The sequence below is a fragment of the Lissotriton vulgaris genome, chromosome 9, assembly GCF_964263255.1.
Source record: "Lissotriton vulgaris chromosome 9, aLisVul1.2, whole genome shotgun sequence".
Classification (NCBI taxonomy): Eukaryota; Metazoa; Chordata; class Amphibia; order Caudata; family Salamandridae; genus Lissotriton; species Lissotriton vulgaris.
The window spans coordinates 1,155,570,653-1,155,589,983 of NC_141697.1; positions in this window are offsets into that span (position 1 = coordinate 1,155,570,653).

The following is a 19,331-nucleotide window of genomic DNA, read 5'->3' on the forward strand; positions in this document are numbered from 1 at the left end:
CACGGGACACTTCCTTCGGCGTCAAAGATTCAAGGTTTATTTACTGCAGGGAACACAGTAGTCACGACAAGCAACACACGTGCAACTTGGGGAGACTGCTTCAAATTGGTTCTGTGGATCGCTCCTTTTATACAGTTTTTACCCATAGGACAACATGGTACACAAAAGTTTACAACCCGATTCCCATCATTATCCCCCAGAGGGGTCGCTTTGGTCACTTTGAAACACATGAGGTCCGGATCATAATTGCGGAAACATTTGGCGGTTCCCAACTGTAAAAACCCATCTTCCCAACATTAGTGCATTCCAATCGGTAGTAAACAGATCGAAATAGGAACAAAGACAGGTGCAGAGGAAGACGGAGACAGTGGGGAGATCGGAAAGGGTGTAAAAGGGGAGGTATCGGGAAACACGAAATACAGGCATCAAAGGGACGTGCCTAATGAGATGCACGGCTGAGACAATAAGTCCGTGCGGCAAGATGAGCCTTGAGCGGCGCCATCCGCCTTACAGTAACATCCCCCTCGTCATAAAGACACTCACAAAGAACATGTGTCTTCCGCAAATATCTTGGGAGTCCCAGGGTCGCGAAGCGGACAGCGTCCGTTCGCTGACTACTTGAGGGCAAGAGACAAAATGGATGCCGTATCTAAGATGGAACCCGTGGGTACAGATAGGAATACCCACGTAACAGACGAACGGTGTAAGTTAGCACAGCGAAACTGCGCACACTTACTAAACTCGTCATTTGCGGTTCATAGATACCAGACTCGACCATATTCGTGCGAGTCGACAGCACCACTAACAATTGTCACGGAACCTCAGACGCTCCTTTTGCCCTCATGTAGGCAAGCACTAGTCGGAATCATATTCGATATTCATCAAACCATCGAGATGTTGCTGTAGCATAGCTCTGCCCAATCGAGTCCCCTTGGTAACAGGTGGTTGTCTCATACACGTTGTAGCACAAAGGCCACATAAGGCAGGACCACACTGCACACAAAGGCAACACGTGAACAGGAACACTACAACGACTCCGATGATCATCAGAATTTTCCAACCCCAAGTCGACATCAGGCCCCAAAACCATCCTAGTAGCGTCCAATCCCCTACATCCACGTGTATGGATTCGGAGATCTTATGCAACCTCGAGATGGCTTGATAGACAGTCGGAGCATTATCTGGAATAAAAATGCAGCAACTCGAATGGATCACCTTACATACCCCACCTCGATCTGCTAAGATGACATCTAAAACCATACGGTTTTGTAACGTCATAAGTCTCTCCGCCTGAAGTTCAGTGGTGATATTACCAAGGGCACTGGCTGTAATATTAGCTGTCGATTCTACCACTCGAGTCAACTGTCTCAGGTTGCTACTATTAGCCATAGGTCCCCAAAACGGGAGGAAACCCTTGAAAAAGTCTCCTGCCTCTTGACCGGCAGTATCCTCTTCGCTAATTACGCCTCGTACAACTCTAGTCTTATGATAATCGGCATCTACAGTGAACGTCGGAGGCAACAGATTTGCAATGAAACATGAGCCCATGAAGTCAGCGGGCAACCATGCATATGCACGATCATAGCAGATAAAGTATGTACCCTTGGCAGCCAGAAACACAGGGGACGAGAACATCGGCAGAATGTAATTTTCAGTGCAAGCACTTGCTCCAAGTCGGGCTTGTGATCTTCGGCCACGACCCATAAGACAGAAATTACCAGTGTGGGGTACGACCCATATTGGAGGCGAGCTTTTAAGCTGCTTTTCACTAGTGAACACACTATATTCACCTCTACTTAGGACCCTATAGGCTTGTATCTCTTCTTCGGGAATAAGCGAAGGATCATAGATATCACTATCTAAATCCTCTATTGCTATCGACAAAGGTTTTTGATACGAGGTAGGACCAGAGTAGGGGGAACGTGGTTCTCGAATGGGGTGGAAACCCAGTGCACTTCGAAACATTGTTTGGAATGCTCGAGCTGACCCTTGGGAACTATACGGTAACACCAGATATGGAATTCCCTTATCCGTAGTATGTGGCATCAACCCACACACCCAACAATTAGTAGTGTTAACCACTAACTGATGCTGATGAAGGAGCTGAATAAAGGAATTGTTGCGGAATTCTACACGTCTAGCCTGCTCGTGTTCCGGTAACATGTGAAAGGAATGAGGAGAAGCAGTAGAGGTAAGATTAGGGTAAGGAGTAGGAGTAGGGATAGCAGAAGGTAAGAAGTAAGACATCGTGTAATACACCCCACCCGCCAATAATGCAGAAGCAGTCAAAAACAATACAAACAGTTGAAATATAAAACATTTGGTACGGCTGAGTTGCTGCAGCTTGAATCGATGAACCTGAGCTCTCTCCAAATCATTCAGCTTCGAGAATGCCATTCCCTACGACCGTCCGCAACGTTTCTTGACGCACTTCGTTCTGTGTAGCAATAGTCAATCCCTAGGAGTTCCCAGGAACCGACGGCCTTTAACCTAGCGTCAAGACCTACTATCCAGAAGGAAGTACGCGCGCGGCCCTACGGCCTTCAATACACAATATGTATGTATACAAAAACAAAGTCTCTCAGCTGTGGAAGCAAAAAGATACAATGAAGGAAGCTCAATATGTGTACAAAAATCAATTACAATAATACGAATGTTCAAAACTGATCACGGAAAACGGGGATACTGCAGTCGTCAATTCAGCAAAGCAAAATATTTTATTTGTCCTTAGTGCGAGACCGCAAAGAGTATCGGTGTTTCCCAGGACGTGTCTGCTCGTCGAACAAAGGATCCGTTGAAGAGACAGCGTCCTGCTGATCAGTGGATTGTTCTGGTCTTGAGTCTTTTGATGACAATTGTTCAACAGTGCCTTTCTGCTGCGCTGAGGATTCTCCAACAGGCTGTGCGTCGCTGAAAGGTACAAACGCCGGCAATGTTTCTGTTTCTGTAGACGCAATGCCTCTCCTTACCCACGGGTCTGCCGGCAAAGGAATGGGGACTCGTTTAGTGTGGGTGGCGTGCACCCAATTTTTACGCCCCTCAAGACGAACGGCAGTCCTCGTGGCCAGGAGCACTTGGTAAGGTCCGGTGAACCTCAGGTCCAGATTGTTTTTACGTGAAAAGTTTCTTGTCACCACCCAGTCTCCGGGCTGGAGCTGGTGGCCGGGACCCTCCGTCTGCGTCGGCAATGCGTCGTAAACCTGTTGGTGAATTAACCTCAGTTTAGCAGTCAAGTCATGTAAATAGTCAATCAACATTGGGTACTCAAGATCAGAAAACATTCCTGGCCTAGGAACCCCCCACACATTCGCAGGACGGCCGAACACTATTTCATAGGGACTAAGCCCTACTCGGGAGTGTACAGTCGCCCTAGTCGACAGCAATGCTAAAGGTAAAGCGTCAGGCCACGAAAGACCAGTCGTAGCCTGAATCTTTGCTAGCTTTAGTTTAAGGGTGCCATTATACCCCTCAACTAATCCAGCTGACTGGGGATGATTGGCGCTGTGGAATTTCTGATTAATTCCAAGGCCCTTGCACACACTCTTCATCACATTTCCAACAAACTCACTTCCGTTATCTGACCACACGACTCTAGGCATTCCATACCGAGGAAAATATTCCTTCAGCAGGATTTTCGCAGTAGACAACGCAGTATTGTCTTTGAGAGGATAGGCCTCGATCCATCGGGAGAATGCACAAACCACAACTAAAACGTATTTCAGGTTATTGCATCGCTCCATATGGATGAAGTCCAATTGAATCACCTCAAAGTGATACGAAGGGGGAGCAAAACTGCCAGGAGGAGTTGGGGTTCCTTTGCCAGGATTGTACATCATGCACACCATACAATTCTTCACCAGACGTTCAGCACACTTCGTAATGCCATCATTCTTCCACACAGGAGACAGCAACTTACAAATACCTTTCACGCTGATATGTGCTAACCCATGTGCCATGGTCACAACGGCCAGCACATACGCATCAGGCAACAACCATCTTTTCTGATCCGATAAATCAATCCAACAACCATTCGCATCCAACTTTCCCGTACTTTCTTTCCACTTCGCTTTTTCAGTCTCAGTGGCCTCATTCTGAATTGCTTTCACACTCTCGATAGTGTCCTCACACATACTTGATTCTGTAGGCCACCTAACCGAACTCGTCACATACATTCGAGTGCTAAGGTTCCGGGCAGTCTCCTTAGCAATCTCATCTGCAAACGCATTACCACGACCAACATCATCCGTCACCTTACGATGTGCACTACATTTAACAATCGCAACTTGCATAGGCAAAGTCAATGCATCCAAAAGATCATTCACCAACTGGCCATGTTGAATCTTCGTACCGTGCGACGTCAAGAAACCTCTCTCTCGCCACAATCGTCCAAAACTGTGCGCGACGCCAAAAGCGTATTGGCTGTCGGTGAACACATTCACACGTTTCCCTTTCGCTAAAACACATGCTCTAGTAAGAGCAATCAATTCTGCAGCTTGGGCAGAATTTTGATTCAACCTTGCAGTCTCAACAACAGTATTCAACGTTACGACAGCATAAGCAGTAGTCACATCACCATTCGGCAACTTAAAACATGACCCATCCACATACAAAGTACCATCCGGGTCTTCCAATGGGGTGTTTTTAAGGTCCACTCGACCTTTCGTTTCCTCTTCAGTCCTCAAGTAGCAGTCATGTTCTGCTACTTCATCTGACTCTGTGCTAATTGGTAACAAAGTTGCCGGGTTCAGAACGTTACAATGTTTTATCTGAATGTGGCTTGCCAACAGTATCAACTCGTACCCAGACAACCTCGCACTCGTCAAGTGCTGAGTTTTCGTACGATTCAAAAGAGTATTGACTGCATGCGGAACCATCACCGTAAGCATATTATCCATGACCAATCCTGCTGATTGTCGGATGGAGACCGCAGCTGCCGCAGTTGCTCTCAAACAACTCGGCAATGCTCTAGCTACTGGGTCCAGGGTCGAGGAAAAATATGCGCATGGACGCTGCTTACCACCAAAAGGTTGCGTCAAGACACTCAAAGCACAACCTTCCCTCTCGTGAACATATAATGTAAACGGCTTACTGTAGTCAGGGGTACCCAACACAGGTGCCGAACACAATGAATCACGCAATTCAGAAAAACTTTTCTGACATTCTTCCGTCCATGGTAAAGGAGTTGAAACATCCTTGCACGTAAGAGCCACCAATGGTTTCGCTAGCAATGAAAAATTAGGAATCCATTGCCTGCAGTACGACGTGATACCTAGAAAGGCACGCACATCTCTTTGGGTTGTTGGCACAGCCATTCGTGCAATCGCTGCAATTCTCTCTGGGGTCAACCTCCTTCCCTCCTTTGACAATAAGTGACCTAGATAGGTTACTTCTTGACAACAATATTGGAGTTTCGTAGGTGACACCTTGTGATTCAACTCACAGAGATGTTGCAGCAACGACACCGTAGCAATTTTGCAAATGTCCTGAGTGTCGGCAGCCACCAATAAGTCGTCGACGTATTGGATCAAGGCCACACCGACCGGCAACCTAAACGCATCCAGTTGACCCTTCGAGGCTTGACTGTAAATCGATGGACTTTCACAGTAGCCCTGAGGAGCGCGTTTGAACCGGAAGCTACGTCCACCGAGAGAGAAACCGAAAAGGTCCCTGCTCTCTTCGGCAATCGGGATGCTGAAAAACGCATTTTTCAAGTCAATCACCGAAAACCAGGATGCAGAAGCTGGAATCAGAGTCAGTAGCGCCGTGATGTCAGGCACGACGGGAAATTGAGGAACAACAATTTTATTCACCTCCCGTAAATCGATAACAAAACGATAAACAGGTGGTTTTGAAGGATCAGTACGTTTAAGAATGGGCAGCACAGGGCTGTTGCACACGTTTCCCCGAGTCTCTTCAATAACATCTTTCTCGATTAGATCATAAATGATCGCTAACAATGCTCGTTCACCATCAAGGGAGATACGATACTGGGGAATACGTGGCAAACGCACATTAGATTTCAACTGAACAACATAGGGCGAGATATCAAGTAGGCCCACGTCATTTGGACCTGTCGCCCACAAAGACGCAGGAAGAGAACTCAATTCCGGTGGGAGCTTATCGAGAGACAAATACATAGGAGAGACAATCCTCTCTCCTAACGTAAGCTTTACACCCGCAGGAGAACAATACAAAGTTGCATACAAACGTTTAAGCAAATCCAGACCCAAAAGATTTTCACCACAACCAGTAGTCAAAATCAACGGAGCTTGGAGCTCACGTGGCCCTATTGTAAGAGGCAAAGGGCGCGAAACTGGATTGCTAACGGGGGCGCCAGAGAATCCAATGGAAACATTTGTTAAGCCAGACAAAGGTGCGCCAGGGAGTTTCGAATGCATAATGGAACTTTTCGCTGCACCAGTGTCCAACAGAAAAGGCTCAACGACGCCCGATGTAGCAACTGCGACGTAAGGCCCTCTCTGATCAACCGGAACTGATACCACTCCCTCTCCTTGTCTTAGGCTGTCCTAGTAATTACTGTCGTCAGTTCCCTGATCGACGTAGTAATCGTCCACATTGTACTGCGCAGATCGTCCTTGCGACGATCCACGTTGATCGAAACAATTATTAGAATTAGACGAGTTGTCTGAGCGATCGTTCTGAGCACCACGACCCCTACCACGTGATGCCTGCTGCGAACCACCACGGCCTCCTCTAGACGGATTACCACTATTACGTTCGTTCAAAACAGGGCAATTGAATTTAATGTGTCCCTCCTGTCTACAATAAGCACATTGATTGTACCCTAACGATGATCTTTGGGAAGAGGAATCGTTTCGCGGCTGTGACCGATTCGATTGCGACTGCGATCTATTCTGTTGGGGCGCATTCTGATTAGAACGCGGCGGATACGCTTGTTGCAACAACACTTTAGTTTTCAGCTCTTTCGTCTTTTTGTCAGCACGGTCATTCTCCTCTTTCTCCCTGTTTTCATAATATTGTGCCGTAGCCAATATCTGAGCTGAGGTAGAAACGGCCCATGCACTTTCCGAATTCTTTAATTTGTTGCTCAAATCGGGCAATAAGTTCGCAACAAATTTATCCACAAACAACCTTTGTCCACCCTCGGTACCCATATCCTGTCCACTATGGTCTATGAATGCTTCCTCAAACCTCGTAAAGAAGTCGGAAACACTCTCATCTTTCTTTTGTTTGCAAGCTGACAATTTGTCCCAATTTACCCTCATAGCTGGCATAAGAGTCTTCATTAACGTAATTATTCGCTGGGGAAGAGCAGTAATCAGTTGGTCGGGTTTAGCACCCCCAATTTGTCCGGCGTCTGCCGCTACAATGGCATTCCAATCACCACCCAATTCATTCTGATGATCTTCTTGCCGGATCTTAGCCCATACCGGTTGTGGTACGACATTACCGAACAACATATCGATATCGGAAAGATTCATTACTGTAGCATCTACGAGCTGCGATAATTCCTTGTAATACCCTGTAGGATTTTTGCGCGGATCAGGCAAAGATTGCTTCACCTGTAACACTTCCGAGCGTTTCCATGGGAGATGTATCCATACTCTCTGGAAATGTCCCACTGTTGTCGGAGGTTGAGCATTAGGATTAGGTGGTATCCAAACCGGTGGAACTTCTCGCATGGGGTATTGGCCAGACTCATCTGGTTGTTTCTCAATATCCTCGACAAACAATGCATGAGGTATTGGAGCGGGACGAAGAGATAGCAACCGCTCAATAGCACGTCGAACATTAGTATCCACTATCAGTCCATTCGAGAACTGGAGCTGAAGATCAGACAAAGCGGCCAGCACCTCGTCAGGCGCATCAGCCGATATCTGATCGCGAAGGAACTTACACATTTCGTCAAACACATATCTCTGTGTTGGTATATTAAATTGACAAAATGTCTCGAGGACAACACGGGGTGGATTTCTAAGGGGGTTTACCATCCAACCCATCGCCATATTATAGAGTGCAACGCGTTCTCTGTTTCCAGGAAGCTGACTACGTCTCTGGGGACCATCAGAAACAGCGGACCCATGCACAGGTCCGAGTGAATGAAAGAAACTAGCAGCAAGGGGAGAGTTACGACTACGAGTAGAAGGAGAAAGATACGACACAGGACTAACAAGAGAAGGAGTAGAAACAGTAGCAACAGCAGGAGTTAACAAAACAGGAGCAGCAGCGGGAGCAGGAGTATGTGGAAGTGGAGGAGCAGTAGGGATAGAAACAGGCAAAGGAGCAGGAACAGCCGGAAGAACGGGTGCAGGTTGAGGAGCAGGCGGAGGAACAGGCACAGGAAGAATAGGCGGAAGAATAGGTGCGGCGGGAACCACAGAAGCTGCGGTACCCTGCACGTAGGGAGGTGGCGACTTCATAAGATAAGACATTAAAGGATCCTCAACTGGCTCTTCCTTCTTTTCCGACTCCGTAGGCAAAGCGGGATAACATTTATCTACGGTCATACGCTGTAGTCTGTCAAACACTTCCTTATCCTTAACCTCCTTATCTCGCTGAAATTGCTCTGCTTTCTTCACTATGGTAGCAACATTATCTCGCTGACTACGTTTATTCTGTCTGATCTCTTTCTGTCGGGCTTCTTTGCGCCACAACCGAAAGGCATCAAACATGGCCGGCCTTGACTTTCGTTCGAACAACTTAATCTCTAGATTATCTAAAATCGGCGCCTCGAAGCTACCATGAGGTGGCCAACGAAGGTCGCCGTCCTTCTTCGTGTATTTAATCCAGTAATCGTTAAAGGTAATTGGGCCTAGTCCATGCTTACTGTACAGGTCATAAGTGGGAGTTCCAACCGGAGGTATCGGACACGAGTCCTCCAGTCGGGAATCCATACCACAAGGTCTGAAACAACTAAACAAAGTACTGCGACCAGGCATCTTGCACACTAGCCGAGTTTCACAAACTTCAAGGGTTACGGGATTTACCAAGTCCCAGCAAAGAACAAAACCCTCGGTTTTTGGCGGCTGCAGTCGTCAAATAACACAACAACAAAACGCTAGCAAAGTGTCACCGACAAAAACACTCACACAGCGTTAACAACAAAAACACTCGCTAAAGTGTCAACAACCAAGAACTATGGGAGCGACCCACAAATACTTAACTCAAAGATCGATGGCGTCACCAGGAAGGCCCGTCTATCGTCTCGCTATACCAAGGTCTACGCCAGGCGCCAAAACAGGTCTACAGTCAGGGCAGCAGTCCGTCGCAGCCGTCCGGAGGCGGGAATCTTCGCGGGAAAAGTCTTCGGGCCACTTATTTCGACAACAGGATCGATGAAGCGGAGTGCACCTTCCCTCGGAGATTTCACACGAAGTTCCTCACAATAGTCGGGCTTGGACCGGTACCACTGATGCAGCCCCACGTTGGGCGCCAACTGAAGGACTGGGTTCTTTAAGACCCAGCGGTGCCAGGGCACAACACCTGAAACCTTCGTGGGTAACCTGCTCCGGCGTACGAATCACAGAGACACGGGACACTTCCTTCGGCGTCAAAGATTCAAGGTTTATTTACTGCAGGGAACACAGTAGTCACGACAAGCAAAACACGTGCAACTTGGGGAGACTGCTTCAAATTGGTTCTGTGGATCGCTCCTTTTATACAGTTTTTACCCATAGGACAACATGGTACACAAAAGTTTACAACCCGATTCCCATCATTATCCCCCAGAGGGGTCGCTTTGGTCACTTTGAAACACATGAGGTCCGGATCATAATTGCGGAAACATTTGGCGGTTCCCAACTGTAAAAACCCATCTTCCCAACATTAGTGCATTCCAATCGGTAGTAAACAGATCGAAATAGGAACAAAGACAGGTGCAGAGGAAGACGGAGACAGTGGGGAGATCGGAAAGGGTGTAAAAGGGGAGGTATCGGGAAACACGAAATACAGGCATCAAAGGGACGTGCCTAATGAGATGCACGGCTGAGACAATAAGTCCGTGCGGCAAGATGAGCCTTGAGCGGCGCCATCCGCCTTACAGTAACATCCCCCTCGTCATAAAGACACTCACAAAGAACATGTGTCTTCCGCAAATATCTTGGGAGTCCCAGGGTCGCGAAGCGGACAGCGTCCGTTCGCTGACTACTTGAGGGCAAGAGACAAAATGGATGCCGTATCTAAGATGGAACCCGTGGGTACAGATAGGAATACCCACGTAACAGACGAACGGTGTAAGTTAGCACAGCGAAACTGCGCACACTTACTAAACTCGTCATTTGCGGTTCATAGATACCAGACTCGACCATATTCGTGCGAGTCGACAGCACCACTAACAATTGTCACGGAACCTCACTACCTTGCAAATAGAAATCTACTACTGTTTAGTTGTAAGAAAAAATGACAGCAGAGGCCCATAGCTTTTCGAAGACACCCACCACTGGCGCTGCAAGAATGCTTGGACTACTAAAGGCTTCTGCCAGATTTAATTTCACCTCATGTTCCTTTATTCCACCACTCTACAATTTTTTCCTCCTAATTTGACTCTTAAAGGTTCTTTCTCCATGCTTTTACTTTTTCCATATCGTTCTCTTTTCTCCTATTCTCTGCCTATTTTCTATTGCTTTGGTCCAAAGTCTGTTGATGCAAAACCAGCCCTGATCCCCAAACATGAGTGTTGATGCTCACCCCCAGCAACCACTTGCACAAATTAAGCACTGACAATCACTGTCTGCATGAAGCTCATAGTTAACAATACGGTTAATATGTCAGGCATGTGTGCAACCGACCTCGTGTGTTATGAACTGTAGTCTGATTCTGGGTCTTTAATTAGTCGGAAGGTGCGTCTCCTAGTACTATGCCAAATATTAAAATTCAGCAATGCAGCCAAATGGGTTGTTGTATGCCAGATTATCATTATCATTTTTGACTGACTGATATATTTTGCCTTAAACATTGTTTAAAAAATATATGTTGTCTCATTGGGTGAAGATTTTCTATAATTAAATTCTAAACCAAGCGTATCCAGAACATCATTTCCAAAATAATTTTTACCAGAAGTGTCCTGTGTCAAGTATAATGTAAAATATATCAGTCCATTGAGTGCAGGTTTCCTGTTATTAACTCCAATGTACCGATTTTGTATGAATGCATTAAGGAAAGCAGGTCTAGTCTTCCTTAGTATTAGATAACATTTCCTTCACATTAGATAATATTTCAGCTAGATGATATTTTTGTTGTGATATTCTGGTACCATACCATGCAAATTTACATACTAATAAATGACAGTCCAGGTGAGATACAAAATATATGCACAACTACACCTAAAACAAACACACGTTTCCGAACATATGAGCATACTAAAATGTATCTAAGTGCATTTTATCTCTTACCACTGTTTAAAATATTAGTATTTGTGCTCCAACTTTAAAAAGCAATATAAAAAAAGGTTATTTCAGTATGATACTTTTGCGTGGTCTTGATCCAAACTAGGTTCAAATAATATCCCTGGAACAGAATGTTATATAGCTGAGCCGGTGCTCCGACAAAACCTGTAGCAAATTTATACAATATATATTTGCTGTGCTTTGTTCATTTTTTAGAGCATTATTAAAAACACCTTCAAGGCCACACTTAAAGTGCAAGGCACGAAAGAAAATGTTCCCTTTATTGATCTATTTCATGAAACAAAGACACACTTCTTTGCATTATTTGTTACGTACTGCTCAGTTGTGTTGCTTGTCACCTAGAAAAGCACTAGAGTCTCCATGTTGTTCAAAATGTAATGGAATATGTTTCCTATGTGTTAATGTTAAATCAAACAGTACTTATTCTAGACTCAACAATATTTATAGTATGTGAAACTGTGATTGATGCAAACATGCTTACTATATGCCCCTCAGAGAGTACAGGAAGCTTATCAACATTGTTTATGAGGGATGGCCATCATGATTCAAAATGTGACAAAAAATGTGGATCTCCAAAAGATCACATTTCTTTCACTTCAGCCCATTTAATGATTTTTATAAAGCTTGTTGTGAATGTCTGGAAGTTAGCAAGGTTTGAAAAATGCATAAAGAAATAGGTTTGCGTGGAAAAAAATGCAAACCCACTCTTAGAAAGAAAATGTTATGGGCGTGGCCATTGGAAGATGGCTGCTCCATAGAGTAGCTTCAAAGTGGTCAGGGAGAGGAGTGAACACCTACACTTTCGAGAATTCAATACTATGCAGGGGAATGAGAAAGAATGGAGCCCATTTTAAGACCTTTCTCTGTGAAGCTTTGTTAGTTAGTATTTCATGGCAGCAGTAGCACGTCAAGGGAAAGTTGCGCCCACCATTTTCATATTTTCTCACTGAGATTTCTTTTACGCAATGTTCTACACATGACTAGCAACATATTGAGACTTCTATTTCTGCTTTGACTTTTCTTCAATACTGGCACTTCACAAATTCTCTTTGCACTATTCCTATACTGTTTTTTTAATGTTTCTATTCATTAAGGAAAAGAGCTGTTAATCTCACAACAGGCCAATAGCTCTATCTTCTCAATATTATTTATTTAGCTCTCCCTTTGCTTCTTCTCATATGGGCAAACTTCGGCATCAACACTCTCTAACTCTCCTTCTTTATCAAATCCCAGATCTAATATGTAGGATACCTAACATTTTTTGCAGGATTCAGCTATGTTGAACACCTCTTCCCTAACTAATATATTCCCCAAACCAGGGATGAACAGCAGTACATCTTCTATCCAAAAAAGAGTGTAAAAGATTCACCTTTTGCAGTGAAGTTTCCTTCTCTGATCTCCATGGAATTCATTCTGGAGGAACTCAGAGCTCCCAGGCACTACATGGAGGAAACATATAAAAAAACTTAGAATCTCGATGATAAATGGAACTTGATTGATAAGGTTATAGAGGTGGAAAGTAGAGTTTTGGAGTTACACGATGTTACTCATCATATTCATCACCTTGAAGTCGAAGTTGCTCACCGCGAAAGACACGCTGAGGACCTTGAAAATTGTCATAGTATAAACAACTTGGCTATCTGTAGTTTGTCAGAGAGTTTGGAAGGATCTGACCTCATTGCTTTCTTTTTACAGACTTTTGCATCCAAGATTTTAGACATTCCAATAGACTACCCTAAATATTCAATAGGGTCATTGACTAGGTCACAGTTGTACTTCTTCGCAAAGACCTTGCGGTGTCATTTCTTGGGGGGAATATACAAACCTATTTAAAGTCATCAGAGCTATTAATAGTAAACGGCATGTTTCCTGGTCTGACAACATTTTATATTTCTCTAATTATGTAGCCAAATGTACTGCATACCAAAATAAAAGATTCCTATTGATTAGTCCTGCGTTATGTTCTTTAAATGCTAGATTTGGTCTATATCATCCTTGTCTGGTTAATGTAACATATACAAATAAAACTATACCTATTAGGATATCGATCTATTACAGAAACTCTTAGATACATGCAGAGAAAATCATATGGATACTTTAAGACTTTCTTCCTCATGAACTATGATGATATTTGGGCCTACTCATAAGCACATTACCATGGGGATATTTGGGCTGACTCATAGGCACATGACTAAGGGGCTATTTGGGATGATTCATTGGCACATGACTATGGTTATATTTGGGCTAACTTATCAGGATTTGGGAAAGGCATTTATTCAGCACTCAAAGCACCAGGTAGTGCTTGGCTTACTCAGTGGTTGAAGAGGACGGATCCTCTTCAGCATTCCTGCTCACCTGGACATCTCCACGACCCAGCTGAACTTCTTCTGCATTATGGCTCTCCTGAAAATGGCTGACAATGAGGACATCTTCTAGCCTGAAAATCCAGTGATGCAGTGAACACCATCGCTGCAACTCCGCACCTAAAAGGTTAAAACATGGTTAAGTACCATCCTTGAGCTTAGTGAACTAACGGAAGACGTAACAACTAAAGACTTGTTTTTATGATGCTGAAAATCTGAAAACAGGACAATTCTTGAACATTGAGAAGGGTGGAACAGTGGAGAAGTGTGGCTCACTGGTTAGAAGCGGCAGACCCTGAAGCAAAGGTCAGGTCTGGGACCAGGGTTCAATTCCCGACGTGGCAGGGTCTTGGGCTCAATGTCCGCGGACTCGATAATTCTCGCCTTGGTGCCTACTCTAATCATGGGTCCAACTCTGCAACTCTGGGCAATTGCTTGCTTAAACTCCACAACGGCCCCAACAGCGCTGGGATGCCTGGCTTCACCTTGGGGGTGCCCAGGAGGGGGCATCTCACAGGGACAGCCAGGAAGGGTTCCACAGCGGTATACAGCACCAGGATGCCCCGAGATGGGGCTGCAGTGCACTTTACAAGTATACACACATTTACATTCACATTTACATTGAGACATTGTGAGTATTATTTAACATGCATACCCAGACCTTGGAATTAGAGAGCAGTTACATTCTTATGAGCCATCCATTATTGTGCAGGAGTCTGTGAATTCAAAAGAACAGCCTTGTGCCTAATGTTGAACTAACAAGGTGTACCTTAGTGTGTGATGTGAAAACACTTTATAGTTTCTGCTGGGATTGCCGCAATTCACAACGAAGTCTCTGCAGCAATAGATTCATTATCATGTTAGTGACTGTTAGTACACATTTCAAAGGTGGAAGGGAATATTTCATGATTCACGATTTCATAATGATTTGTTGAAAATCGTCACTACTTTTATTTGCAGTACAGATAACTGCATACTACACATTACACATGTACCACAATGACTCTCTCCTGGAAAGAGAAAAGACGTATCTGTGACTTCAAGAAGACGGTGGCTGAGCTCGAAGGAATCTGTTTGTTATTTTTCCCCAACCACCCTTCGCTTCAGGGGTGGCAGTTGATTCATGGTTACAATTCCCTGATCACACGCCACCCTAGGAGAAATAGGAGGTCCAGCAGTGTCTCTGTGGAAAAGAGCCTGGTGCGTGCCATGACAGATGGAATCCACTATTCTTATCGGGGTGGGGAAGATTGTATTTATTTAAAATGATGCTTATATCTATGATTCTTTTTACTTTAGCCAACTTTCCTGTACATAGTCCAAGTCATTATTTTGTATCCATATCTGCAATCTTAACTACATTCTTATAGCATAATAAGAAGATTTGGATGTCTCTTTCTCGACTACAAAAATCTAGAGAGTTGGGTAGAGTCAGTTTTCCCAATTTTATCACATTGGTTTTATTTTTTAAATGAAATCCAAATATTTGAATACAGAAGATATTACTGATCTTCCTCCTTTATGGACAGAACTTGAACTTTCATTTATTTCATTTTCATGCAATTAATTATTGACATTTACTTAAAAACTTCATTGCCTTGCCCATCTTACTCTTAAATATTTTTTATAGAACACTCTATCCAATCTTAGACATACATTTAACTGAAAAAGAAAACATTCTTAGAATCATTACTGTCATACAAAACATTGATTAGAAGTAAAGTTAGACATTTTTAGGGGAAAGATTCAAGAGAAAAGGACTCCTATGTGTTAAACAACTTATTAATGATGACTACATATCCTTATAATGGGTTCAACCTCTCTTTCATTTTCCAGACTCCTTTGCTCTGAAATATGAATTCCTTAAACAAATCCATTTCACAAGTATTGTGGACACTGCCTTCCACAAATTGGTCTGCAGATCCTCAGATGCACATTTAATACCTCATATCATCCTCGTCTTCCGCATCCACAATTTATTGAGCCCTCTATGTATCTAATGGTTCAGGAGATAAAGCTAAAAATGAACTCCAACGGGAAAAAGATTGTAATATTTCATGGCCAATACAATTATTGAATACAATGTGGACCAACATTTGTAAATCCTCTAGGGTAGCAAATATTTTGAAACCTTGTTTTTTCATATATAATAGAGTTGTTTAGACCCCTTTATTACACAAAATTAATCCCACCATTTTTTTCTCTTGCCCTCATACACATAAGTTTGGATTTAAAGTATGGCACCAAATTAATGATATTTGTCATAAAAAATTTGCCTTTCTCATACTCAAATATATGTTTAGGCAGTTTATGTGAAGAGGGTACTATATCTGCTAGTATGGTCAATATAATTGATCTTTTATTGGCAAGTGCTATACATTAAAATAACAAAAAAACGGAGTTGTCACCTATTTCCTTTCAAGCATGGATGGGTGGTATTTGCTACAGTCATTGACTAGATAGAACATATGTTCATGCTTTGGCTTTGGCTATTTGAAGAGAAACTCGATTGTCACAAGTTTGACATTTATTAGACATCTGCAGAAACCTTTATTACTCATCAGCCATTCATTGAAAACGTTGATACACCTACTTGAAAGTCTCTATATATATTGTTCAATTCTTCAGATTCATGTACATGCTAAATTTGTGGTTTATGCTATGCAGAAATTCTCATTTTTTACAGATAGCATATTTTGGCTGTAATTATGCGGTTCACTTTACATATATATTTCTTATTTTCCTCCAGTATCTTTAAAGGTTTATTAATATTATATTGTCATCATTTTATATTCTAATGATAATCATATAACTGTTTACTGTGAGGAATTGTTATGGATTATTTGTTATTCTTTAATACATCTTTTAAACTAAACAAAAAAGGATAGGCAATTTCAAACAAAACTGTGCATCAGAATAGGTTTTCTAGAAAAAATGGATGGATAAAACATTTTAATTTGTTGGCAAATTAGCCTTTCAGTGAATGAGTTGGTTACAAATCTACAAACTCTGCCACCTGTATATGGATGAAAAATCTTCACAACCTTATTCATATTGCTTTTTGAAGTGTTTTTATGGCTATCAGGCTGCACCGAACATGTTTTCAAAACAGTGAAGATGTGACAGATATAATTTTGAGATAGAGTTAACAATATTCTTCCCATCAACTAGCCTTGTAGAGTAATATTCTAACTAAGCAATGACGTGTTTGTTTTTCTTTGGCTTTGGCTTATGCTTCTCTTTCTCGCTATCTCGAATCTCGAATCTTCATATGACCTTCATTACTCCAAACTTTAATGCAAATACCATTAGCATACTGATATTCTTTGATAATTTTTGTTATGCTTTGTCATTATATGTGCATTTATAAACCGCACTATTACCTGTGAGAATATGCTGGAACTGAGCAGGTGTGCGTGCCTAGCCCTGCCTATGATAGGTTGCTTAATTGAAAAGTCAGTTCTTCAGCTTCTTGCAGAATTCAAAAAGAGAGGAGGAGGCTCTGATGTGGAGTTGGAGGCTACTCGACACTTCAAGAGCAATTTATGAGAATGCTTGTCCTCCTTGTCTGATTCTGTGTATGCATGGGATGTGTGCCCTTATTAGTCCTGTGGAGCTCAGGTGTCTGGGTGGTTATTGGGAGGAGATACGGCTGTTCAAGTAGGATGGGCATGAGTTATATAGTTCCTTGAATATGTGTGTGAGGAATTTAAATTGAGTATGTTTGTATATCCGGAGCCAATGTAGTTCCCCCAGGTATAGTGTGATATGAGTTCTGTGGGGGGTTTGAGGATGAGTCTGGCTGCCTATTTCTAGATGGTTTGTAGCCTTCTAGTGAACTTCTTGGTGATCCTGGTGTTTAGTGTGTTACCATAATCCAACTAGCTGTTGACTACAGCGTGAGCAACAGTTTTTTTAGTGTTGCTTGGGAACCATTTGAAAGTCTTTCTCAGCATCTTCAGGATGTGGAGCAGGCTGCAGTGAATGCATTGACTTCCGCACCCATGTCTGCTTTGCTGTCAATGATTATTCTGAGGTTCCTGGTGTGGTATCAGTATGCGGGTGTGGGTCCGAGTTTGGCTGGCCAAGGGTTGGAGCCCCATGATGAGATGTTCTGGCTGAAGATCACTAATTCTCTATTGTTGGTGTTGAGCTTGAGACAGTTGGCTTCCATCCCGTTAGTGACTTTGGTAATGCAGGTGGTAAAATAGTTTCTCGTGGTGGGGGTCTTGTCTGAGAGGGAGAGCGTGAGTGGTGTGTCAGCAGCATAGGAGAGGATGTTGATGTGTACACAGATGACATTGGCCAGAGGAATCCTCTACGTGTTAAAGAGGGCAGGGCTGAGCAATGAACCTTAAGGCACTCCGCAGATGAGTTTGTGGACTTCAAGTAGTAAGGTGCTTGTCTGCAAGCTTGTGTTCTATCAGTTTAGTGGGAGCAAATCCTGTGGAGAGCTTGTCCATGGAGGTCAATGAAAATAACATAGGTATGAGCATTCATTTAGGAGTATCTTGATTATAGACAAAAACATGGGCAAGAGTATGTTTAAAAAACTATGCTTTTCCTCAAAGACAGCAACTCCTGGAGCATAGGACCAGTAATCTACAAAGAGTTGACAACATTTTCGATGCTTAAAGTGGTGGAAATATGTTCCCTCAAAAAGAAAAACAATAATATGACTATATATGGAAGGACACAGAGAGTCCGCCTCCCTCCGTTCAGATCTGAAGCCACCGAAGTCATATGCGGCGTCCCTCAAGGCTTCTCGCTCAGTCCAACCCTCTTCAACGTCTACATGAGGCCCCTCGCAGACATCGCACGCCAGCACAACCTTAACATCATCTCCTATGCCGACGACACCCAGCTGATCCTCTCCCTTACCAACGACCCCGCCACCGCCAGAGCCAACCTTCACGAAGGGATGAAAGAGGTAGCCGAATGGATGAAGAACAGCCGCCTGAAACTGAACTCAGACAAGACGGAAGTCCTCATCCTGGGATCCACACCCGCCGCTTGGGATGACTCCTGGTGGCCCCCCGCCCTAGGCAGCGCACCCAAACCAACAGACCACGCACGCAACCTGGGCTTCATCCTGGACTCCTCCCTCTCCATGCCCAGACAAGTCAACGCCGTCTCCTCGTCGTGCTTCAACATCCTGCGCATGCTACGTAAGATCTTCCGGTGGATCCCCACCGAGACCAGGAAGACGGTCCCCCAGGCCCTCGTCACCAGCCGTCTGGACTACGGCAACTCCCTCTACGCCGGAACCACCGCCAAACTCCAGAAGAGACTCCAGCGGATCCAGAACGCCTCAGCACGACTCATCCTGGACATCCCCCGTCGCAGCCACATCTCCGGACACCTGAGAGACCTGCACTGGCTCCCGGTCAACAAGAGAATCACCTTCCGTCTCCTCACCCACGCACACAAAGCCCTACACACCCAAGGCCCAGGATACCTCAACAGCCGCCTCAACTTCTACGCTCCCAAACGCCAGCTTCGATCGACCAGCCACGCCCTCGCCGCCGTCCCCTGCATCCGAAGAGCCACCACAGGGGGACGGTCCTTCTCCTACCTCGCC